The sequence below is a fragment of the Phoenix dactylifera genome, chromosome 11 (assembly GCF_009389715.1).
Source record: "Phoenix dactylifera cultivar Barhee BC4 chromosome 11, palm_55x_up_171113_PBpolish2nd_filt_p, whole genome shotgun sequence".
NCBI classification, from domain to species: Eukaryota; Viridiplantae; Streptophyta; class Magnoliopsida; order Arecales; family Arecaceae; genus Phoenix; species Phoenix dactylifera.
Genome location: NC_052402.1, coordinates 15,509,678 through 15,537,397, shown reverse-complemented (window position 1 = coordinate 15,537,397; position 27,720 = coordinate 15,509,678). Strand labels below are relative to the sequence as shown.

General features: G+C 39.7%; 1 pseudogene; it reads right to left on the bottom strand.

Annotated features, from left to right (window-relative positions):
- LOC103709367 lies at positions 1-26,549 on the bottom strand (annotated as a pseudogene).
- Between the last annotated feature and the right edge of the window lie 1,171 nt (positions 26,550-27,720).

Sequence of the window (27,720 nt, the reverse complement as noted above, 5' to 3'; positions counted from 1 at the left end):
TCTGAGTAATAATTTCGTTTATTGATCTGATTTGTCAGAAAACTACTGGAGGAGAACGCCAATGCATTATTTAAATTTGTGAAAAAAAATGAACTGGCGATGAACTAGTGCGTGCGATACAGCAAAAACTACAAATAGTTGGTGTGAGAATATTATTTACACCTGGAAAAATATTCAAAGAAAAGCACCCTTCACTGATTTGACGTGGAGCAAATCGAAGAATCAGCCTTGATTACCCTGGTATTATATGAACCGCAAAAACCACATTTGTGGTACAGCCAGTGGAAGCGCGACGTCCCCCTTTTATCGCAGTCATTGCATAGTATATCCTGAAATACAAATCGTAATTATTTAACCGCCCTTGATTACCTGTCATGAAAGCAGGAAGAGAAATTATGACGAAAACACACCTGACATCGATCTCTGTACTCTTCCGGAAGCTCTTCAGCAGCCAACAAGGCATCAAGCATGCCAAAGTACACCTGAATAAATACATAAACATTTTGATATCTCGACTCCCACAAAAGAAAAGAAAAGAAATAAAGAAAGTTCATGCCGGAATTATAATTTGAGTTGGGGCATAATATAAGTTTCTACAAGATGGACTCTCACAGCTGCATTTAGGTAGACTGGTTATTTTCTTTCTACGGCTTGTCACAGTTAAATGACAGATCTAAAATTTTGTTAACTCAGCAGGCAAAGGAAAAGGCTTGATGCCGTAATTCCATGATACAATGTTTAAACACATTCCTCTAAAACAATGAATGACAATTAACATGGAAATGTCTGAACAAAGCACTGAGTTTTGCATCAACTTGAAGATGTCATGCAGAGCACATAAGAAACTAGAATGTAACTGCTCACCAATTAGAAGCGGCCTGGGTTTCACAAGTATTATTACAATCTAAAACTATGCAAGATGCTCGCAAGTGGGTTGCCCACCATCTTTTATGATATAAATGTTAACTGAACACCATTTGTATCAAACTCGACTAGAGTAGTAATTCGGAATGGGTGTATGGTGGATGAATTTCGATTTAGCATAGAAAATCATTACTAGTTATTCTAGGCCTCTCAAGTCAAACCTGATTTGTAATTTCTTAATGAAATAACACTTGGATTGTGAGTACTCTAAAACTTCCCAGCAGCATAGTTCAATTGATGGTGAACTATCGAGATTGAAGCAACCATGCGAAAAACAAATGGAGGGTACTTTAGCTTCGAATATCGTGATGCCAACATCCATTTGAGTTCTTAAAGGGTTTATGTACAGAGATAGTCAGAAAGGTGCTGACCAGAAAGAACTAGAAGTTCAGTGTAGTATGAGTTTTCGCACCACAGAGTAAGACAGGAATTGGCACATTAAGACAATGAATCAGCATGAAGGATAAAGTAGGCATCACATGGATGATAGAAGAACCATGTTACAAATTTCTCCGTTCACCTTTGCTTTCTTATGTATCCATACACCAAGTAGCAATAACAGTATCATTAAGAATGTGCCTACCATTGACAAGGGCAATTTAGATAGCGAAGGAAATGCAATCTGTCTGCATCTAAAAGGAAAGCTTGGCAGTGAAATGATACAACAAAGAAGACTTACACAAGCACTATTTTCTCAACTTCCCTCCTATTTTCTGAATGAAGTTGATGATGATAAAACCAAAATACTAGAACTCCACCAACATGAAAGACCTCAAGGAATGGTTATAAAGAATTAAAAGGGGGAAGAAAGATTCCCATGAAAGGCACCTAAACCTATTGAGACAAGGTGTGTCACAATTTTCAGAATTAAAATGGCCTGTTGATCTCTTCATCAATTATTATCACATGGTCCTAGACGAAGGGATGCAATAAACAAACAGTTTTCATTTTCTTCTCAAAAGAATTTTGCACATCTTTCCATTAAAAATATCCTACCGATGGAGTTGGTTGCTTTCCTCCCCCTATCCCTTACAAAAGAAAGTAGCTCTTTCTAAAATCCAGGCAAAATAATGTTACTGACCATGAATTATGTTAAGATAAAACTAGAAAATCAGCATCTAGAGGAAAAAAACAGACATTTTACCAAGATAAACCTATGAACAAGACAAATAAAATGCACGAACTAGTGAAGAACTTTCTGATGGCCAAAAAACAAAATTTTAATAGGATGATCAGGAAGAGTATATAATAATGGTGTCAATAGCTTTCTAAGACTTATAATTCAATATGTTCATAGATTCCAGGAACCAGAAAATTGTAAAAACAAGTAAACACCTAATCTTAGAAAATGACTAAATTTCCTACCTTGATGCATCAGAAAAGCGAGGAAATGCAGCTACACAATTTTGCTACAAATCGTATATCTGAAGAGTTCATCAAGGTTTTGTGCATCATGTCACTGAAACAATAAAATACCAAATCCTTTGCATGGGCTCCCCGTGCATTTGTATGGCCTGGAGAGGCTTACTTGTCTTATAGTTTAGGTGCTTTATCTGTCTTTGGCAACAGCCTATATTGGTGATTTAACATGAAAATCTGGTCATGTTAAACGATACAAGTAGTTGCACAATTTAAAAAAATGCAATATTTCCTGATTAGATGCGAAAGTAAATGCACATGCATGCACAAAATACAAGACTACTAGCCAGTCAGAATTATCTTTTTTTTATTTTATGGGGCATCAAAATAAAAGGACTAACAGGTCACATCTTCAAAAGGATCAGACCCATTCTTTACTATCTGAACTATGCCCTTTGTTCCTTGCAGTCCATCCAATATAAGATGAACTTTGAAACTGCATAAAGACAAAAAAGTTACTATGCTTTTTCTGAACAAGATATAAGGAATAACGATATCCTACCGCCATGTCTCCCAAGGATTTGCTACATATTGGACAAGTGTAATGACTGCAAGTGTATGCCTGCACAGAAATTGGGAAAGCTTGGTTAACAATCAACTTCATCAATAATTTTAAAATGAAATGAGAGACATGGACACAGAAGGGGAACAAATTCTTGTCCTAAAAGTTTAGCAGAACTGAGAAGGATAAACCTGAAAGCATGCTGAATGCATGAAATGGCCACAGGGAAGAGCTCTCACTGCGGCGCTTGATGTAAATAAAAAATCACAACATATGGGACAGTTTGTCTCCAGTCCTTTTTCCCGACACTTGTGCTCGACTAGTTTCATTCCCAAGCAACAATTGCATTTCATGCAGTGAAAGAAGTCGACACCAAGTCCTTTCCCAACACGACACAAGTTGCAAAATGGACAGTGATATACAGTCCTGGAACCAAAGATTGCAGTTTTAGATACTCAATATTACATGCATATTCTTCTTTTTGAAAGGACTTCCAAATTTATTTCTTGCTTCTATTTTTTTATTTTCTTCTTTTCCTTGTTCTTACTCAAAATAACTACTGATACATACTGCTAACAGCGATGATTCTGAAAGAGTCTCTAAATATTAACTACCTTTAGGTACAGATGCTCTAGCATTAACAACACTGCAGGTTAAAAAGCTATATTCATTGCTAGTAAATTCTCACACAACAAAGGCACATACCACCAAGGTTTTGCTAATGTTGGAAACTTGAAAGATGGAAAAGAAGGTAAGGAATCAAAACTTTGATAAGGGCCACCTTCATATTTGAGGCACAAATTATAAGATAAAAAATCAAATTTGGATACAATCCTCAAGCTTCTACAAAAAAAAACACATAAAAATTCAAGTCACCATTCTAACCTTCATTGACAACACACTTCAAATGGGTACTGGTGTGAATCTAGGCAAGGGTTTATAAGAAGAAATTCTTAGATATTGGAAGAATCTAATTCTCGGACAGAAATCCACACCTGACATATGTACCCAAGTTTATGTAGTACAAATCTGATTCATCGCTCACCCAAAGCATTCTTACTAATTTAGACTGATTTTAGAATTTTTTGTAATCTTGAAAGAATATGATGCCTTCGCTGGCTGATTGCTCTATATTATAGACTAATGAAACACATCAATTACATCTGAGACAGGAGTTCTGTGAACAAAATAAGTTTGAAGAAATCAGTTTGATGTGATCAAGTTTGTCAAATAGCTAGGAAACATTTTTAGGAAGATTACAATCATTATTATCGTTCTCTACAAGCGAAAGTAAGCAATAACCGTGCACAAGAACTTTCTCCTTTCCTTCATTATCTTTAGCCCTCCACATTACATTACTGTGACCTAATCTACACAGACTGGAAGATGCGCAAAAGGTATCTCAGTCATTTATTCAAATACAGAGACTCTTCATCTATGTAGAACACACTGTAAATAAACAGACTAAACTAGAGGAATTTCCTTCCATTTATCAGGGTATCAACCACAATTTGGAGAAACATGTATTTTAATTTTTAAGCTGGATGTAGAAAATTAAAGAGACTGTGCAATCAGTAATCTAAAAAGACTTATAATAATTGCAACAACTGCACCAGAATTAAAAAAGATCAGTTGAAAACAGGTCATCATCATATACAATTTCATGCCAATATATGATATTGAGAAAAGGAGTCAGGCTTCAAAAGAACCTTTCATCATCAAAAAACTTGCAGATATTACAATAATATTTGGCCATTGAAAATCGATCACAGGAGGGGGTCATGCAAGTTGATCCAATTGGTTGAACTTTCAGACAACGCATACACATCATTTCAGTCGTTGCTTTTCTGCAGAAAATACAATCATAAAGTCAGGCATATTGCCAATTATAACATACTCCCTCATCAATTATGAGTAGATTTGATTCTAGCTCAAACATACTAAAATCTGGTGCGTATCATCAGTTGATTGAAAAATAACGATGTTCAGGAGTGGCAGGCAGCTCAAACATACCAAATAACTATTCACCAATAAATTGAAGGGAAATTAGCGTCACAAAATTTAAGCAAATAATTATGACTCTCCAAATAAAAAGCTAGTGTCTACAAAATCAAATGTAGTCAAAGATAATTAGGGAGCTGATCAGAAACTAATCAGAACATGCAGGAATATCAAAACTCCAACAACGTCAATAAAGTAGACGGTCTATCACTACTACAAGCAGCTAAGAATTTAATTGGAGTCAGAGATAAAGCAAAAGCCAGCTTTGAACAATGAATCGCAAAATTATCAGCACATTCATGTTTTTCCAAACCTGTATAAAATCAGCATATATGGCATTATTAAAAGTTGTTGATTTTGATCAGGCAAATCAATCAACTCCTAATCTCAGATACTTATGAGCTCCAATATAATAATAGTGATTCCCATCACTATGGATGGTACAACTAAAACTACTGGCCAAATACCAAAGGACTACAGATGGTTATGTCTAACCATTTGGTTTTTTCCATGTGTTTGAAGTTTTAAAATGCAACCACAGTATCTAGGTGGTTAAGGTACTTTGTAGTGCATATATCCAGGTACATAGCAGGTGCCTATGCAGTTGGCATTCAAAAAATATTTAAATATATACAATTCATAGATATAGATAAAGTAGGAAAGGAAATAAAATATGTAAAAAGATTATGAAAAGTAGGAAATTTAAGTTACACTTGTACACTTATATGAGATCCTATTTTTTGTCACAATATAGCATTTAATCTTAAAAAGATATATTGCTTTACTAAGTATGTTCAAAGTTTAGATATGCTAATGCAACAAAGAAATATACAAATTATCAAATGATGAAATATCAAAAAATAAGCAAAATACATGAATTAGTTAACATCTAAGTTTAAGGTACCTACCAATTAGACAAGATATAATAGTATATAAACTACCAATCTTTATAAGCACACCCAAAAGTCAATCTTCTTCTTTGGGAAGTGACATGTCATGAAACAAGTAATTGTCGACATAGTCCATATGCACTCAGGCCACATATGCAAGCTGTTTGACAGATGTAGGTGTAGGACCTCATATGCAAGCTGCTTGACCTATGATAGGTGCTTGGTCTCTCACACTATGGCCCAATGCCAATGCGATGCGGTCACAAGACAGCATCCACATATGGAAGCTCATATGCTACCACTAGGACCACATTTAAAACATTGTGCATGCATAGGGTGTGTGGGCCTTTGCACAGCAGATATCATCTAGCTTAACTTGTTGAACCATCAAGGCAAGTTTTAAAATACTTAATTAATTCCAAAATGAACTTCTTATCCCTTGAGGATGATAACCCTGCTATGGCTTAAGCATTAAAAGGAGCGAAAGTCTTCAGCCAACACCCACTGATCGGCCAAATAATCACACTATTGGAAAAGCTTGCTACATCTCTAGTAGGCCCTTAGATGTTTCCCACAATTATTTATTCAATATCTCATTGCCATTGCCTCCTCAAATTATTACAACCTCATTGACTAGAAAAACTAGTAGAATTCTCTAGTGTACTCATCCATACTGCTTAAACCTGTTGACAACAATGGAATTTGATGAATAGAGACTGCTGATAGTTCATAAAAAGGACTGACTTTTTTGAAGTACTTTCATCTCTTCTTGCATAAGCTACCTAACCTTCCCATGGTAAATTGGACCAACCACATACTTGCAACAACACTTAGCTTTGCGGTGGCAAATTAGACCTTTGATCTCCCAACAATTGGTCCTAAGTAAAAAATGTTCTATGCTCCACAGACAATCCACAACCACAACCATGGTATGCCGAACCGGCCCGTACAAACCGGTCTGTACAGCTACCAGTACGCCGGAGCCGCGGAAACTGGTACAGGCCGGTTCCCATGCCGGAGACGAAGAAAACGAAGAGAAAAAGAGAGAGTGCGGGGAAGAGAGGGAGGGAGCCCACCTTCGGCCGCCATCGGAGAGCCGCGGAGGGGCGTCGGAGGCCGGTGGGGAGCGGCGGAGCCCGGCGGGGGAACCCGCGGGGGCGTGGCGGAGGCCGAAATAGTGGACGCGGCCGCGGCCGCGGCCTCCACCGCGCCCCGCGGGTTCCCCCGCCCCCCGCCGGGCTCTGCCGCCCCCCACCAGCCTCCGACGCCTCTCCGCGGCTCTCCGATGGCGGCCGAAGGTGGTCTCCCTCCCTCTCTTTCCCCCGCTCTCTCTGGTTCTCTTCTTCTTCTCCGGCTCCGGTGGGGAAGAGCTTCCCGGTTCGTACCGCCCAGAGCACAATACGAACCGGAATCGTACCGTCCGGTAGGCAACCGGTATGCCTACCGGATCCGAAACGGTGGGACCTTGACCACAACCAATACAGAAAGGTCTATTGATTCACATATCTAAGAAAATAGACACCTCTAGTTCAATGCTTCTCTTTCTATCATATCGAACACTTCTAGTGTAAGCAAGGATCCATCAAAAAGGTTCTTCTAGCCTTGTCGAGAATTAGCATCCAAGCAGTTCTAGCAAAATACCTATTTCCTGCTCTCCGTTTTATATAACCAGCTTGCTTACCAACAACCCCTTGGACTTGCTTTATTTAAGGCACAAATTCACCAATCAATTCTCCAGTAAGGATGTAACAGAAATTCCTGTACATCAAATCCTTGACTAAGATGTCCCGATAAATCTCTATGATGGTCGGAAGACCTAAAATTCATGAAAACACTTGCATGCTTTGCTTTACCATAGATTTCAGCCAAAAATTTGATGTCAATTAGGAAGATCAGTACATAGTTGTAACAAATTACAAGGTAGGGTGTTTTAATCTTTCAGATATTGCATGCTCTTCAATAGAAATAGTGGATGATGGAACTTAAATTACCTCCGATTTTACTGGCTATCCGATCGAACCCCTTAAATTTCAAGATTGCAATAATCTCTTATAGCATCTTCCTCCATGTAGTTCATGTGCTCTTCATTGCATCCAATCATCTCATATTCCCTTCTAATGGTTCTTACATGCTCTGATATTGTGAGCTACTCATTCAAAGCCTCAAATGTTGCATTATATTCTCTGAAGCCTATCTTCAAGTTGTCAAAACCTTTCGCTAGGCAGAATCAAAATGACCTAACATTGACAAACAGAATCCAACCATCTTTCAGATCAAATTAGTTTCAGATTGGATTTTGATAACGTTGAAACGACACCCAACCTAACAAATATTCATTCTTATTTACTATGGCACACATGGATCTATCTTAGACTACATCACACAACAAGAAGAAAAACAACCATTGAATAGGTTGTCATCCCTTCTCCAGCAAAGGGGAAAAATATCATCTTCCTTTTTTAGAGCAGGAAGCAACCATATATATAATCCAAGACTAAGAACTATGGCAGTTATTTTTCTACATTTCCAATTTACCCCAGGATAAGCCATTACAGTTTTCTACTCCATGTTAAAAAGTGGTTTGCAAAGCAATAAGGCATCTCTCTTTCTAAGCTACAAAACCTACAACTGCTCTGCAGCTCCAACAAGCCAATAAATTCTGCATTCATGTACCCAATGACCTCCAGCTACTGCATAGCCCTCAACCGTCACCCAAAAGACACATAAATATCAGTACAATAAAAAAAATGTAGCTGCAAATAAAATGAATGAACTCGAGTAGAGTTATAACAAGAACTACCATTAGAAACTAACATGTTAGAACAGATTTACAGAAGATAATATTTTAAATAATTTCATCCATAAATTCAAATCTTCATATTTCTGAATAGGTTTCAATTGATCTTACCAATTTTCATTTACAACTTTAAAGCATATTTTATTTTCAGATAAGTTGTCAGTATGCATCTCTAAGTTGACTTAAGTGGAAGAGAGTGACACCTGTCCATTGGATGATCACTGACTTTATCATGGCAGAATCTGCATGTGAACAACCTATACAACATGCAGGCAAGGAGTTTGCAATTTCTTTTGTAGTGCTCACAGCCAAATACTTGCTTTTCTGGATCTTGAAATGATGGAGAGCATCCAGGTACATCTTCCCCTTCTGTTGTTTCCTCAGTTCTTGCTTGCCAGTAACTTTTGCTGGGCAGCTATCCAGCGGCTGCAATAACCATTTCCTACTCATTACAGGACTTGTGAACAAAAAATTATGACACATATGAATGGTTATTAGTACAACTAACCTTGTCATGAGATTTTGAATAAGATATGCCTTTCTTCGTGGATCAAGCATTGGATCTCGAGAAACCTTCCGTATCTCTGCCTCGAGTTCGTTCTGATTCATCCGAAATATATCTTTCCAGCCAGGTTTAAACATCTGGTCACTTTGGTCAACTCCTTCTTGGTAATCAGTTCCTAAGGGCCAAAAAGAAGAGTAAATACAACAATTTATATACAAAATAGAATATCCACATACTCCTTTTTATATAAAGACAGTCAAAACTTCCTGCAGCATACAAATTGCCGGAAAAAAAATAAAGAGAAGACCTTTTGAAAGAACAGAGCACTCTGTTGCATCTGTGATGATACGGAGCATCCTTCCACCATTCATTTAGCCACTCATTAAACATTGTGTTTTTGGTTGCTTGCCTCCATGTATCCATCATCTTGTTCTGCTCTTCTTGAGTAAGTGCGGAAGTTACCCATGGTAACATTGATTGGAGAACCTCTGCCCCTGTTGTTCCAATTATACGACCAACAATCTTATCCTGCTCCTCCACTGAAAAGTGTTGGTCGAACAATGGCCACAACTCAAGTTCTTCCCCTAAAAACATGATGATCCCAGACTAACCCGTATAGATTTGCACATGCCTTGAAGCTTTGTAGCAAGTTCATTTTGTTTTCCTCATCCAATCAATACCCTGAACAGAAGAATTGGAACCACTTCCAGCTGCATCAGCTTAGCATTGGTCCTTCCAAGACATCATGCAGCTGTGTAAGCTCTGTAAGAACTTCAGAAATATCTTTAAATAGCTTTTCCTCCTGCTTATGGTCTAGAGTGTATGAATGGCTCACATTGTGAAGAGTCTCCCTCGATTCTAAGCTGGAAATACAATCTCATCCTCAGCATTACTATGAGCTCTATATAGACCCCACAAAAGACGAAATCTTCCACTGAATTGCCGAAGAAAGGCCTCGTCACAATCTATAAGCTTTCCAGATTCAACATCCAAATACTCCAAATCTTTGCGGATTGCTTTATGAAATTTGAAGACATTGTCAATTGGCCTCGCATTGTTCTCCGCATTAGATGACATAATGTCTGTCTCCCAGTTAAAGAGACTGGAATTTAGGGAAGGAGCAGAACATTTGTAAGACAATGAACGCAAGGACTTCACAGCACTCAATGAACTTATCCCTAAGTTACTGTTATCAACCCCTAACCCAGGTACACAGCAAGGGTTTTTGCTAGACAACGATTTTTGATTGTCAACTGTTTCTGAATGACCATTGTCATTAGCATGTCCACATGTTCCTGAGAAGTTGCATTGTTTAACAGGCCTAGAATCATCCTCATATTGCAGAAGTGATGATTTTTCCTTAGTGCTAAGTGGACAAGCACATGCACAGACCATTTGTCTATAATCTTCTTCCAACTCGTATTTCTCATTTAAAGGACAGCAACCAATTACCTTCGAAGTCAAACATACAAACTTGCCAGAATTGGAGATATCCTGGGATCGACCCTTGCATGCCCATCCAGAGAAAAGAGTAACAAGTGCAGTTCAGATGATGGAGCTGCACCACACATTTCAATACATCTCAAACGGCTTAGATGAATGAGAAAAAAATCATAAAAAAAAATCCATGCCAACATACATAAAGACATTAAAATGTGAAGCATGAGCAGACAACCTGCCAGATACATATTCTGGAGAAAAGACGTTGCCTCCCCATCACTTAGCTTTGTGACAAACCATGGAAAAACACGTTCTAACAATTTTAATGGCATCACGCATATACTTCTGTATAGAAGTTGCCGCTGCTTCTCAGGAGAGAAATGCTTCCTGGCAAGAGGAAGAACCTAAAGGAAGAAGGGGCGAAAAGCAAACCTTTGAGCGCAAATTTCACGGCTATAAAAAAGTCCATGTTTCCACTATTAAACCTACCTCAGCTTCCTCACTACAGAAGTGCCTCTGAGTTGTGTCCATTATTTGATCAGCATGTGCGCATAATTCAGAGTAAATTCTGCAGGTGTTACCTTTGCTCTGCACTCTGAACTTGTTCAATTAAACACCTGAACTCGTTAAATTGACTTTCTTCTTCTGCATGCTCCTGTGCAAAGGAGACTTCCCCATCTACTGCAGGAAATATGACTTGATCCTCAGCAATACTGCATGAGTACAAAAGCATTCTGGTTATTGGAAAGAAAAAAAAAAGAAGGAAAAGAGAACTTCAAGCCATGATTAGTAACTCTAGCAAGACTGTTTCAGGGGCTGTCATTCAAGTTTTATTTCCATTTTTTTTTTAGTCTATATTATGTTATTCTAATGACCAGCATGTGTTGGTGGTGTCCAAGATTAGCACGTGTCCTTGATGAAATGCATTCTTGTTCAAACTTTTGTAATTCATGTTTCTACTCTGTCCATACATGGTTCATGAGCCTAACATGAACTGTATTCAACACACAACAAGGGATGTCGAACAGGTCCTACAGAACTTAAGGAACAGCATCCTGATAGAAGCTAGTGTATGTGATGTTTGGTTAGAATTTTTTTTGTTTTTTTCTGACATGATAGTCCTATTCCAGAAACCAGACCAAATCCTAAACCCACATCCATATTCACGCAACAACACGGCCAAACACTCACAATGGGAAGAGAAAAATACATGACAAAAAAAAGAACTTGAAAAAATGCCAATATGAAAGTAGCAGTTACATGAGCGAAGTATTAATATACTATTTTTAACCAGCCAATGGGGTGCTCATTATCTCAGACAACTAATGACTGTTAAATTTCCACTGAAATTCCTTCCAAAAAAGAGTAGAAGCCTTATACCTATGAAAGATGCATATGTCGCAACAAATTGTAGTCTTGCATTGAAGGCAGCCAAATCGGAAAAGTCTCCCAAAAGTTGAATCCTCCTAGCTTCTTCTGCAATATCATTCAATTCTTTCTGATAGCATTATGCCAGTGCAATATCTCATCTATTGGGTGAACCCCAAGAAAATCAACAGCACTCTGCTCTGTTTCTGTATGTTTTCTCTTTCCAATCTTGGAATGTCCACATGCACACGTGTGATTCTCAGTGTGATCAACCAATTTGCCAGGCCCACAAACTGAGACAGCTCTGTAATTGAGAATCATCACAGTAACTCTGCCCCATGTTGGTTGTGCCTTTTCCTTCCATCCAGGCGAAAATGACCTTTATTATTTTACAACTAACATCAAATGCAGCTTGTTCAAAGGGGTTACAAGGTGGAATGAAAAGCGGGGAAAAAATAAAAAGGCGTTCTTACCTGTCGAAGGAGCTTTTCTTCTGGTACTATCTTGCACATGCAGTTCAACATGTCTTGGTGTTCATCACGTGAAATACAAGATGAAAGCCAGGGAAGAAACTCTGCCATCATATTCACAGGGACACTACATAAAAACTGCCAGACCAAATCAGCCTGCTCTTCGAATGAAAACTTCTCAATAAGCAAAGGGTATACCTGTAACACTAGCCAAACAATTAGCAAACACTAATAGTTGGCTGCAAATGCTCCACAGATAGAGATTAACCATATGGTATCATGGACAAGATCAATATGTAAAATTGTACCAAGATATCGAACTGTTAGACAAAGGAAGAACAAATACAACAAGTGAATAAACTAGAAGACAGATGAAAAAGGAACTCATACTAAACTAAATCACCTGCTCAATAACACTTAATCATTGTTTACTTGCAATATTGAGTCCTACATAGAATGGTTTTCCATATGAAAGATTTGTGGGAAACACCAAATCTATAATACTTGTCAAACCTGAATAACCAAAATACCTCCTAAAATAACCTAGTCACCTCAGTGAACTGGAGCAAAGTGTGGCAAACTAGTCTGTCAAGTTACACGTATTAAATACCATTTCATGGCCTATGCAAGCTGAATAGATGACCTATTAATTGCTATCAGGGCAATCATTAAAAGAATCCTCCATTCAAGGAGAGTCAATTTTAGGTGTAACTTTACACTGAATATTAGTTGACACTCTGTCAAAGTGATAGACACACTTCCAGTATTATACTTAAAAATTTACCTTATCCTTTTTACATTACTTGAGCTGGTCCAAGAATCATATTTTTTAAATGTTTAAATTTCAACAAAATTAAACAGATCAAAACAAGATCAAAGAACAGGTTTTTCCAATTCCTTTTTTAGAAACCTACTGAATTTGAGATAATGTCGATCTAAGGATTCTATCTATGTTCTAAAAAGAATATCTAATAGAATAATATTATGAAAAAGATTAGTAAAAGAATATAATATGAAAAGGACAATTTGCTTGAAAATAAATAAGTGGGCAAACCACATCAATGTGTCGAGCAACTAACATGCAATTAAACTTTTTTGCAAGGTCGCCAAACTAGTATGGCAGTACCGAAACCCCTACCGGTCGGCGACGGGTCGGTACGGTACCGAATCAGTACCGTACCGACATACGGTATGCTTGGGCATGCCGATACCGGCACGCCCAATTGTTTTTTGGAGTTTTTCAAGTTATATCGGCACGCCCAATTTTTTTTGGAGTTTTTCAAATTAAATTAATTGGTAATCAATCTTTTAAAACTTTTTCGATGATTTTAAGTCTAATTTGATGCTTTTTTGATATTTTTGATGTTTCTATGATCCCGGATTAACCTAAATGATGCATCTTATTGTTTTAAAATGATATAAAACATAAAATGATTAGTGCGGTGCTGCATGCTATAAAAAGCAACATAAAATATTCTCAAATCAAGTAGTGAGATGAAAAATATAAAATAATACAATCAATTACATATATTAAAGTACAACATACATCCCAATATCTAAAATCTTGTCGAGTGAAGATGCCTCTCGTAGATATCCCGCTCATTATCATAGTCAAGAGGCAAATTTCTATTTTTTCAAGCCAAAAAAAATAAAGGGAATAAAATAGGAAAGAGGAAGCACACCTTATTTAGACTTAGATCTTCCTTCAATTGCGTTAAATCAGTGTGATTTCGCAAATTGGAGAGAAGGGAGAGTTGTTTAGCCGTCTTACGACTAAACGAATTCCAAAACAAATTGTTGGAAAGGCTGAAGGCCTTCCTAACACTTGCTTTTAACAAAAGAAGCAGAGGAGGGGGCCCAGTTCTAAACCAGGTCGACTCGGTACAAACTGGACAGTTCACACCGAGTTCGAACGGAACCGGCTAGTTCCGATCGGTTCCAGCCGGTTTTGGGCCGGTTCTGAACGATTCCGGCCGGTTCCAAACAGTTCTGAACGATTTCGGCCGGTTCCAAACAATTCCGAATGATTTTGGCAGGTTCCGAACGATTCGGTCCAGTTCGAGCCTTTTCCGACCGGTTCTGGGCAGTTCGGAATCCATTCCGGACGGTTCGGGGCCAGAATCGCTTCCAATAGGCAAACCGACCCGATTTCCTATCGGGTCGGCTCGGTACGGGCGGAACCGGATGGTTCGGTCCGGTTCGGCATACCCTGCCCTTTTGTAATGAAAATTTCTACTCGTGACGAATTTAATAGTTCAAGACATATATACATGTATGTATTTATGTATGTATATCTGTGTGCATGCATACTAAGAGCATATAAGGGCCGTACTGCACGTCAAGGATTCAAATGTTGACCATGCCATGCTGTGCCACCAAGGTGCGACACTGCACATGCATGTATGCTGCAATATCCTGCACATCACAGGGTACCAAGCCAAGCCAGCACGGGTAAAAATGGCTTGATACCTTTAGGTGCGCAGCCTCTTTTTGTTTTTATATCTTTTGGCATGGCACCACTTGTGGATATGCCCATAACACTGACGCTTGAATCCTTGTTGTATATCAGCTTTATATGCACCATTCTTTTGTGCAGTTGATATTTAGTTACCACCTTGGTGATTTTGTATATTTGGGCTGTTGTGCTGAGTACACAGTTAGCTCCAATTCTTATCTCTCGGCCTTGTTCTCACCGGCAATAATTGGAGCTTCAGTTCATCAGTCCAACAGTTTAGCCATCAATTAGCATCATCAAACCTATCAGTTGGCGTCCATCACTGAAACCTTAAAATCAGCAAAATGTGCCATCAGCATTAGTTTCCCAGAAGTTGAAATAGTTAGGCTTTCTGCGCTTGGAAATAGAGAGATTCATAGCAGCAATTCATAGCACAAACAAAGCATTGTAGGAAATGTTTGGAAATCCATTTGCTTGCTGCTCATTCCTATTGCTCCATAACTGCAGAGTGCAGAGCTTGTTCAAGCTACATTTCCTTCATCAGGAGTTTGAAATTATCCAACTTGAATTAAGATTATTGGCTATTCCTTGAACATCATCTAAAGTTTCATGGCCTCTTTTACTCTTGTTTTAGAGATCTATCATCTAATATAGAGCAAGGCATCCCTGTGTAGTAAAAACTAGCATTCAGTGGATTGATCTCCGATAAATTATTCAGATCTACATCGAACTAAAGCAATAGGATCATTGTAAACCCTTTTATGCATTCACCAAGCCATTTTGAGGAGTTATTTTTTGATGCCTTTTCCACTGTCTTGGTGATACTGTTACTGCAAATGCCTTGCTCTGGCCCCATTTTTTGACTCTTACAAGTGCAAAACTCTTTAATGATTTCTCATATCCTTAAAGCAATATGTTATTGTTTCTTCATTTCTTAGTGTGATTTGAGGACTTTCAAGCGCAGCCTTTACACCTTCTTTCTAGTTGTTGGCCATCCAACATGTGCATAATGTCAATGTGTCACACTCATTCAAACATACACACACCTATGCAAATATAGCCAACAATCAGTTTTAGCATGCTACCAGGAAGTGACATCCAAAAACATCATCATTCCATAACCCCCATGATATCGCTTGTGCTTTATTAGTTTATCCTTGTCCAAGACAAGATTTCTACGTAACTATGTTGGGAGATATTCAACCCCCTTGATGCGGGACAGGTGATTTAGGGAAGAAGATATAAATAGAAAGGGGAGGGGAGGGAAGATCTGGAGTCCACCAGATGTCAAGACAAAGTTTTCATTCCAAAATACTCTCTAACTAAAATAGGAAACATGGGGGTTCCATATATAGCTCCCTATGCAACTACCCATGATCCCACAAGTGATCATATACTACCCATGATCCAACAACATCATGGTTCACTACAATAGCTAAATACAGTCATAACAAGCCAGTAACTAACAAAAGACGAAAATACATAATAAATAAACGAGAATACACAAGAAAATAACACTAGGGCCAAAGTCCTATGCACGCCGGTGACGTCTATAAACATGCTGGAAACAGTGGTCTGTGTCCCCACCAACTCCCCTCAGCTGAGAAGAGTTCGCCTCTGGCGAAACGGATGTCCGGTAATGCTCCAACAGGTCTGAAGCAAGTCGCTGAAGCTCATCTCTGCTAATCCAGGTATCATCTGACGGAGGTCGACCATGCCATCTGACAAGATATCGCTGATAACCACCGCTCTGCGTACTAACAATCTGATCATCCAAATCTGTTTCCACTGTGTCTGTGATCTACGGAGAAAAAGATACAGAAGGCAAGGCAGGAGCAGGAGATATGTTTTCAAAATTGGATATGAGGTCAATGTCAGGCTCATTGAATGGGGTCTGCAAGAATAGTTGTCGGACCTCGGTAGGCCAACTAAGTCTTCTACGTTAAAAACTGGATTAATCCCAAAATCACTTGGAATATCCACCACATATGCATTAGATCCAACCCGTTTCAGAATTTTGTATGGACCCATACTTCGGGCGTGCAATTTGCTAACAGCTCCTGGTGGAAAACCGTTCAGGTCTGATTCTAACTCATTACATCATCACCCACTCGAATTGTGATACGTCGACGTAAGTCAACAGCCATTTTATATCTCGCATTATGATTTCAATTTTCTTATTAATCTCTTTATGTAAGTTTTTGGCATGGTGTTGCGCAAAGGACTCAGCGGTCTCAGAGATTCTGTTGTTAAGTGCTACTGGGATAAATCAACAGATTTTCGCGGAACATAGCCTAAAACAATTTCGAAAGGACTTCAAGCCAGAGGTCCTGTTTCACAGAACTATTGTAGGCGAATTCAGCTATGGATAGGAGAAGATCCCAATTACCTGGGTGGTCACCACTAAACATTGTAGAAAGTTTTCTAGGCTGCGGTGACCACCTCAGTTTGACCATCTGTCTGAGGGTGATAGGCTGTGGAATATTAAGCTTTGTGTCCATAAAATTTCAGAGAATCTTCCATAAATAACTAACAAATTTAACATCTCTACAGTCACTATCGATTTGGGAAGCCCGTGGAGTCTAATGACCTCATCAAAGATTATCCGCGCAGCTTTGGAGGCGTCAGAAATCTTGGAAGTGGGCAGAAAATGTGTCATCTTAGAGAACCGATCCACTATCACAAGAATGGAATCATGCCTTACTTCTAGTCTTTGGCAATCTAGCACGAAATCCATACTAATGTCCTGCCAAGGACGGTCTGGGACAGGAATGGGGGTATATAAGCCAGTGTTTGTTTGCGCTGTTTGGATAAGTGACAAATACAACACTGACTAACAATTTTCGCAACATCCCGTTTTAAACTAGACCAATAAAATCTTTGTTTGACCATATCAATGGTCTTATTTCTACCAAAATGGCCAGCTATTCCTCCCGCATGGAGTTCCCAAACAAAAAATCTCTAAGGGATGTTTGAGGGATACACAGCTTGTTTCCTCGGAACAAAAAAGCATCAACCATAAGTAGTCACTATTGTCCCTGGTGTGACCTTCTTGGCTTAAGACTCCACCTATACCTATGCCAGATGCATCACAAGAAACTTCAAAAACTTTAGTAAAATCTGGAAGACGCGGGGAAGACTCCACCTATACCTATGCCAGATGCATCGCAAGAAACTTCAAAAACTTTAGTAAAATCTGGGAGACGCAAGGGGGGGGGGAAGAGATCTGACGGAGAAATCGGAGAGTTGGAAAGTGATGGAAGCGGCGAGACAGCGTGGGCGAAGGTGGCAACAGAAGTCGGAAGGGCGGCACGGAGGAAGAGGGGTCTCAATGAGATGGGAGGGAGAAGAAGAAAGGATTAGGGTTTGAGGGATGAGATATGGGAGAGAGAGTGGTTTCGGTGAGCTGGGAGGGAGAAGAAATGGAGTGAACTCGAGGGTTTGGTGGAGGGTGGAGGCAGCGGAGAAGATGAAAGGGGGTGGTGGCGGTGTGACCGGGGCAGCGGTGTGTGCGGTCGCAGAGGAGAACGGCTTCGGCGGACGAGGACGGCCTCACGGCGAATAGGAGAGGCGGCTCAGTGGCAGCAAAGGGCGACGCAACGACCTGCCGGCGGCGGCTCTGCGGGCGGGCGGTTGGTCGTGAGGGAAGACGAAGAGGTACTACTCTTTTTTTGTGACTAGCTTGTGCGACTCACGTGCAGCATTCTTTTTTTTTTTGAGAGTGGATCCAGGCTAAATAAACTGGGTAACGGGTGAGGGACTTACCCGTTAACCAATACTCCTTCAACCTCCCGACGGTTTCGGGAGATGGTTCCGGACTCTGTGGCTACTGCTGCAGAGTGGATCCCGTGGCCTACGGTGGTGGACGGCGGCCGGCCACCCGCTCCGAGCACCGTTTCTCTTCCCGGATCTCTTCTCTGTGAGTGGGGTCTGCGGCTGCTACGATGGAACTGAGAGACAGAGACGAAAAAAGGGAGGTGAGTTTCCTTCCTTTTTTGGTCACACGAGTTGGGCGTGGTCCTTCAACACGCTCCGACGTCCGTGGTGGTCGGGGTACAGCGTAGATCTCGTGCGCCCACCTGAATCCAGAAATCCGGCGCTGCTCCGCCATACACAGGGTGAAACTTCTGTGGGAGTTTTCGGAAACAAGGAGACAGCAAAAGAATTTTTTTGTGTGTGTAATCTGCCCCACTGCAGCCCAGAAAGGGAGAGGTTTTGGCAACAGTGGCAAAACCGGGGTGCTCTGATACCAAACTGATGCGGGATAGGTGATTTAGGGAAGAAGATATGAATAGAAAGGGGAGGGGAGGGAAGATCTGGAGTCCACCATATGTCAAGACAAAGTTTTCATTCCAAAATACTCTCTAACTAAAACAGGAGACATGGGGGTTCCATATATAGCCCTCTATGCACAAGTGATCATGTAACTACCATGATCCAACAACATCATGGTTCACTACAATAGTTAAATACAGTCATAACAAGCCAGCAACTAACAAAAGACGAAAATACATAATAAATAAACGAGAATACACAAGAAAATAACACTAGGGCCAAAGTGCTATGCACGTCAGCGATGTCTATAAACATGCTGGAAACGGTGGTCTGTGTCCCCACCACCTCTTGACTTCGAGGACTTCAAATAATAAACTAGAAATTGCTATATTAATACTAGATTCAATACTTAAAATCTGATTATAGACTGCTCAAATGCATCTTGATACCTTCGCTTAGCACAATTTTGGCAGCCAATTCCAACCATTGGAAGATCTAATGCTTGATCACTTTGAAATGAAGCTTTGTTCTATGATTGGTGGCAAAAAATAGTGACAGAGATAGTACTAAAATCTGCCATGGTTGCAAAATCAAACTATATCATAAGATCATGTTAGACACACAAAAAACCCAAGAAGAAGCCACATATTTCCATCAATTAAAAGGGCATGAATTAGCACCCTCAACTATCCCTCAAATTAATGATTGGCATACCTTTCATATTAGATGGTCAACAATTTTCAATTTATATAATGAAAGAAATATAGCTGCGTTTAGCCAAACATAGGTAAACAGCAATCATTTCTCACAACATGTTGACTATATCCTTCTATACGACCATTGCAAATTTGCAATGGGTTCATAAGCTGCCATTTTGCTACACATGAACCCATAAAAAACTAAATTGATATTTTCAATTGTGATCTCGAATTAATCATCTTCGCAAAAACAATACTCAACTTGATGACCATTACAAGACCTTCCACTGATTGGATTAGGACAGTGGAGGGTATCTTGACAATTCAACAGTTTATTAATTCACTTAAATTTATGAGAGAATTGTTCTCAGATGGGAAGGATGCCAAACAAGGCCTTTTTAGTGATCACCATCACAAAAGTAATAAACAACTTGATTAGCATTACAAGACCTATGTCGATTGGATTAGGAAAGTGGGCATTATATTAACAATTTAACATTCTACTAGTCCACTTGAATTTATGAGAGAATTGTATTCAGATGAGCAAGTGTTCTTATAAGGTCATTCTTAGTGATTGACATATTAATTTGAGGACATTGGTTCCATTCTTGCTGGCAATATGCCAGCGCAGTATGCAAATACCAAGACAAAGTTCAAGCTACCATAGCAGGAAGGAAACATGTGCAGAGAAGCCAGCTAAAATCAGTACAAAATCAGTCTGATGCATCTAACAGCCCACTAATTTTAGAGTTCAACACCACATGCATACAAAAATTCTTTAATTATAAGATACTGAAATGGTAAGATACAGTAATTTTTAAAGTGAATGACGTAATTCATAACAACCAGGTCAGTTGGAAGCTTTACATTCATTATCAAAAATATCACGATGACACCGAATGGTTAAACTATAGATTCTCTAGCACCTTTTCTGAACTAGTAACATATGGAAGTAAATTCAGTAAAATGATTTATATCTTCGCAGTCAGTATGAAAATTGGAAAGGCATGTACCTGCTCCTCTTCCTTGGACATGTGCTGACTAACTGATGTTTGAATGGCCCCAGTGCAGGAAGCAAGCTCTCGTCGAAAAATATCATCATTTTGCACATCTGAGCTTAGCAAGTCAAACAACTGATCGAAAAGATTACTCTCCCCGTTATGCTCGAGAGAGTACGTCCGCGCTATATTCTTGACTCGGATGTCAAGAGCTGGAAAGATAACCTGTCATATTGAGGAAAATTATTTGCTTATCGATTCCAAATTAACTTTTTGTGGACACAATTGTGACAAGCATTCCGATTGCCATGAACCATTTTTTGTCACTTAAAAGTGGTTGTATTAGAATGATTAAGCATGCATTGCTAGGATCTACAATCGTCCACAGCCCCACTCCCCTCTTCAAAAAAAGAAAAAAAAAAAAAAAAGCAAACTGAGGTTCAGCATAAAGCTTCGCAATTTGTTGCAATTTATTTTACTTTAATTGTACTTATGAAAAAAAGTTTCAGCTCTAAATAAATTCAAAAGAGGGTGTATGTACTCAACCCCCAAGAGAACCTTCCATAAAAAATAATATTAGAATAGATTAAGTAGGGCTGCAAATGGGTCGGGTCGGGTCGGGTCCTGAGTGACCCCGACCCGACCCGGTTTTTTGTTCGGGTCCTAATTTTGGACCCAGACCCGACCCGGTTGAAATTCGGGTCGGGTCGGGTCGGGTCGATGCCGACCCCGTCGGGTCATTCGGGTCGGGTCGGATCCGGATCCGATCGGGTCCGGCTTTGGGTCCGGTCGGGTCCATGAGATGAACAAGTTTTAACCCCAGAACAAGCAAAGTTAAACAATTGTTTTCTGCAAGTTTTAACCTCATTTTGAGTGTGCAACGTTATATGTTAATACCTTGTGCCTCTTATACATCTTCATGGACATCTTTTCTAGTTCCTATCATATGTTTCCTTTTCATTCTTTGGCATAATTCCTTTTGCTGCTGGCTCTGATTATTTGCATATGGGTTTACGCTGTCCATGTCCGAATTATGTGGATAGTGCAAATTCCATTGACAGCTTCGAGGAGAAAATTCCATGCCTATTTCTGTTGCATCTGAAAAACTTGTCTAAATACTCAGCAGAGGAGAGTGTTTCTGGAGAGTAAAATGCACAATCAAGTTGATCGAGTAGAGAGCCAAAGCAGCTTTTCTTTGTTGTATGAATGCCAGGGAAAATCAGCTCCAGAAGGAAGCAAAGGATCTTTATATTTTCGTGAAGACTGTCTTGAGCAAAAACTTTTAGGAGAGGACAATGATGAACTGTGCAATGCTAGAACCAAGATTGGCTTTGCAAATTTAGACCCGATCTATTTTTCGGGTCGGGTCGGGTCGGGTCCCGGATCAAGATTGGGTGGACCCGACCCGACCCGAAAAATAGATCGGGTCTAAATTTAGGACCCGACCCGGCCCCGCGGGTCCTAAAATTCGGGTCGGGTCGGGTCTAAAGCGGGTCGGGTCGGGTCGGGTCCCGGGTCGACCCGACCCATTTGCAGCCTTAAGATTAAGTATTTACAACAATTTAGCCAATTAAGTTTTAGTATGCCAACAAAAAGCATCCACAAGAGCCAACTGGTGTCAACTTAAGCCAATTACAGTGTCCATTTTAGACAAAGGCAAAAAAATGTTGTCTAGATAAGGTTACTACAAGATCACATACATTTGGTACATCCAGAAGGAAAAAAATAAAAATAAAAAAATCATCCAATTCAGGGTCCCCGTATGGAATTACTTAATAGGTGTCCTCTATCAAAGGTTTCTATCTACAGTAGGAATCAAATTAAAAACCATTTCTCGTTATACCCAACCAAGACTTCCTCAGTCTCTTCTTGTATATTTCAAACCCAACCAATTAACCTCTACTCGAGATGCCCTCCATGGCCATGATCCCCTTGCCTGCACAATAAATATATAGATAGGTAAATAAATTAATTAATTAAGCATCTGCTGGATGCCAAATATGCCCAAACTATCACATGTATGTCCTTGCTTTATCCTCTGCCGGTAACATCTGTATCAATTCTCTATATTTTAATTATTTCCCCCACTTTACCATGCATCCACTCTTGCATCACCATCATAGCATAACTCATCTTATGCTTATGATTGATTGACCCACTAAACATTTTGATCCATATAATATAGCTACTTATTAGTGGTAACCATCAAAAAATAGATGCTCGGAGATCTGCTAGAATCTAATGAAGAACAATAAAACATTTTAAAAAAAAAACTAGAAGGGTCATTTTTTGTTGAGATGACAAGGATTTTAGTCTCTTCAATTCCAAGGACTTTGACTCCAAATCATCAAAACTGACATTTCAAAGTTGCCTTAGCAAATTGAAAGAAAGTATTTTTCTTTGCGAATCCTCCAAGAGAGATCCACTTGTAAATTATGCAGGATCTTTGTCTGGATATTTTGTTTCTTAAAAATTTTAGGTTGAGAAATGCTAGAAGTAATTTAGGCATTTTGTATTGTTTCCATTGTAACTTTTGAGTTTTTATGGATATGGGATAGTGACAGATATCAGATGCAAAAAAAAACCTTGGAAATTTACAGGCAGGTAAGCCATTCTAGGAAAAAGTAACTCATAAAGTAAAAGCTGTTGAACCTTCAACTTGTTTATGACAGAGGAATTTGGAGGAATTGTAAAAACTATAAACTATACAAATGGACCGCCAAAAACGGGTACTGTAAGCCAAGAAAAATCAATCATGCAAATACTGAGGAAGCAAAAGGAGTTAATTCTAATCCATTGTCTTGGAGAATTCATGGGAAGTCACACAGCAATCCCCTATATAGGATATCCATAGTTAGCTGACATTTAGCGATGGACTTCAAGGGCGAAGACTAAGAGGTCCTAAAGCCTAAGGATATCAAGTAAGAGAATTTGGAAGAAGAGGACTTGGATTCTTCTTGGGTTAGGGTTAGGGTTTGGGGAGATGTGGGAGGCAGCGAGGCTGGGGCAAGGGTGGGGAGGGGGAACGGTTTGATTAGATGGCATTGGGAGACTGAAGGCATCTCAGTTCTAGCAGTCTTCAGCGTCATTGTCAAACCACCTGGACGAGTTCTCAGGAAACCGGGAGGATGGGGTTGCTGCCAGCCAAAGGATGGATTCTGAGGCCAACCACCACCAGGGCAGTGACCACCAGCATGGCATACCTGCCGCAGATACATAAGACAATAAGGCACTATCTTACCATATCACAATTTTGGACAGTAGTTTAGGACCCAACAAGCTGTATAGTGGTTCCCCCACATGCTTATGCCTTGCCAGTGATGGAGGAGAAGTGTTAAGATTAAGGTATAGGAGTTCTATAAAGAGGATTTCAAGACATGTGAAATCTGAATTAGTTGCCAAGAACCAAGTACTTTTTCACTTAGCACCAGCTGCCGAAAAGAAAAGGTTATACTTTACCTCTATAAAACTAAAGAGTGCAGTGAACATGCAGTGGAACCATGACGAAGACCATGAGGTGGATATGAAGAATAAAGGTGGCTAAAGATGAAAGCCTTTCCCCCCGAATTACCAGCAGTATTGTTTATCAGATTCCATAGAGTTCAGCAAGAACAATGTATCAGTGTGGAAGCTGTTCTCACATGCTAGAGTATACATGTTCAAGGAGGTGGCAGCAGCAAGATATTGTGCAAACTCCATTTTGATTCAGAATTAGATGCCCAGTTTTTACTCCACATAATTGAGGACAACTCCTAGATGACTTCTAAATTTTGAAGCTGAAAAAGCACCTTTCAAACTTTCTATCTGCATTCCTAAAGCTTCAAGGCCAACCTATAAGCTAGTTGTGCAATGGCAAAGTAACTTAGTGAAGACCAGGACATCGTGTCAAATGACGTGTTTCTGTGCTTTGAGTATAAAGATACTGAAAAATGATAGCTTGTGTCCTGATGTCTGGCAAGTAACCACAGCTAGTCAGCTACCATAAAGGATGATCAGGAGGGTCAGGTCCTAGGACATGATGCTAATGAGGTTGATCTTTGAAACTATTGCAGTAAGGCCTCTTTTCCCCACAGAGGTATAGACAGCTCTGGTAGTCACCAGATGGTGATTGTCAATGCAAATTTCTTTTATATACAAGAAAAGTATGCCATGGGTGGAACTGCTCGATACTAACCCATAGTCAAGGCACAGCAAGCCTGATCTCTTAAAACTTTGACAGGAAATTCAGTCTTCATGAAACCAGCATTACCCAGTCATGTAGTTTGCTTGTTGGAGCAGAAACATAGAGTTGTAGTTTGATCACAATACTTATTGCAATTCTCTGTCGGAGACTTGCTAAGAAAGCATAGGATGAAATATGCAGATCAATGCTGAAGAACATGGAATCTCAGAAGTGTAAAGGTCTTTATTTTTAGCTCCAATAAAAAGATGGATTTTAATCTTCTGCAGCACAAAGAGCAAACAAATCCACAGGCTTTAATCTACAACAATTTTCAATCATTGAATATGATCCTAGTCTGCACCAAAAAGTCCCAAAGCCATTGCAAAATCACATCCTAAAACTCTACCATCAAGTGTAAATGTAGAGTAATCTGCATCCTCTGAGCTTGACAGTTCAACAATCCTAATTTCTTACAAATTTCAAACCTCAGAGTATCATTCCCCGACACAGCCTAATGAAATGATAATAACATCTTTCACTGAGACATTGTTGGGAAGGTTAACAAAGACCTTCAATTCACCACATCTACAAGCTCTCAAGGTACAGTTTCAGTACAAGAACTTTTAGCACGGCAGTTAGCTGACTGAAACCACACATCACTAACAGTAGAAATTAATAGATGTCTTGATTTCCAAGCAAGGGCTAGTGTAAGAATATTCTACTTTTGGTGCATTGATTGACTGGAATATTGAACACGAGTAAAAAGCAACAGAATCAAGATGCGAACAAAATCTTCTTTTGAGCCCAAAACAGATAAAAGAAACATCCCCCAGCCCCGCCCCGCCCAAAAAAAAAAATTATGCTCCGAATAAACGACCCTTTCTAGCACCTCCTAGTCCAGATAATTTTCTAATTTGTCTTACATCATTTTCTGCAAGCTGACCCCACTCATCCAGTCAAAATTTTTTCAGATTCAAATCTCCAGCAATCAAGGCCTCAAAATCCACAAAACCAATCATTTATAGTAAGAAAGCTTATCGGATTCATCACTACTCACACGAGAACTATTACCACCAAGCAAGCCCTACAAAATCGCAATTTTTTCCCAAGAAGAGCGAGAAAATGCACCAGTACCTCGTCCTCCGCATTGCAGTGGTGCTTGTAGATGGAAAATAGGAAGCGGCAGCGCGCCGCGAGCGACTGCACGTCCCCGCTGCGTTCCGTAACGAACTTGACCGCCGTCCGGTGGAGCCGATCGAGCTCCGACCGGATTGCCTTCTGGAAATACAAGAAGACCAGGATCGGAGACTTTTGGGCCGAGTTCTTTATGCATCCGTTAGAAGAGAACACCGAGGACGAGGAGGAAGCCAGATCGATGGAATTCACCGGCTTTTGGGGTATCAAAGCCAGAACTCCGTCCCCCGCCAATGGCGACGCCATCCCCACCCACCGACCAAATCTTCCCCCAACTAGGGTTTGGATTTCTCCCGGACCCTAATCGACCAACCTCCAGAGCTCCAAGGTTTCAATCTCTTCTCTCCCTCCTCTCTCTCTCACTCTCACTCTCTCTCTATATATATATATATATTTACTTCTCGACGAGGAACGGAGACGGAGCGGGTGAAGGAGGCAAGAGCGATTCCGCAGCCGTTGATAAGGGGAAATAAAAAGGATTTTCTTTTTTTAACGTTTTTTTTTAAAGTCGGCGACACGTAGAGAGGAGGAGGTGCGGTGCCGCGTCAGCGGACGAGACTGCGGGCACGTGCGAGGGGGTTAGCCAATGGGTGGTGGGAGATGTCCCACATCACCAATCTCCCACCCCGTCCGTCCCCGTAAGCCAAGAGTAGAGGGGTATAACTGTCATTTTATTATGCTCCAGCGGTTCCGGAACTGTGTCTCTCCTAATTTTCCGAAAGTTAATGCAGTCTTTGCTTGTTAACTTACCGATACAGCCCCCATCGTTCACCTGTTTCCGAAAGTTACCACTATGCATGCAACTGTTTGCCCCACGGGTATCGGTCATATCCTAGTCGTTCAATCACTGTCCTCCCGTGGACAATCAGATATATATTCTTCTCTGTTGACGATAGAAAACTTAGATGGGCCACCGCACCGGTTTAGTCAGAGCACGGGGGTTTGGAATATTGATCTGTTCATAGAGGTTTTTCTTTTACAGAAAATATGGACCAACAACAATAGACTACTATAGATACTTAATGCTAAAAAATCACACCAATAACATACTTGTTTCCCCGATCAAGATGGAATAACAAGTTCATGGCTGGATTGAATAATTATAGAGGCATATCACCCAAAAAAAAAAAAAAAGAGATAATAGCATAGGTCTAGATACCACGACCTAAATTAGATAACTAAAAGCAAAAATTTAAAGAATAAAAGCAACAATAAATTAAAAATAAAGATAAATATAATAAATAATTGTTTGATTGGTTGAATGATTTTCTTTCATATTATATTTTATTATTTATACAATACAATTCTAAAACTATCTAATAACCATTAGTTTTTTGTACTTATAATCATTCAAGTTAATTTACCATGGTCCTCAACAATTTTAGCAGTTTCTTTCCATAACTCCACATTACTTCGGTATGGTCTAACTGCCAGCCAATAATTCAATTATCTTCTAAAATAAGGCTAGCATCCTTCGGCCTACATTCTATATCTCTTAGGTCCATATAGTTTGTAGTGACTAGACCGTATTCGACCTATCAAAAATAATTCCATCGTAATCTATCATGGTCTTTAGCCTTATTTACGCAACATTCTCCTAGAATGATTGGTAAATTAATGAG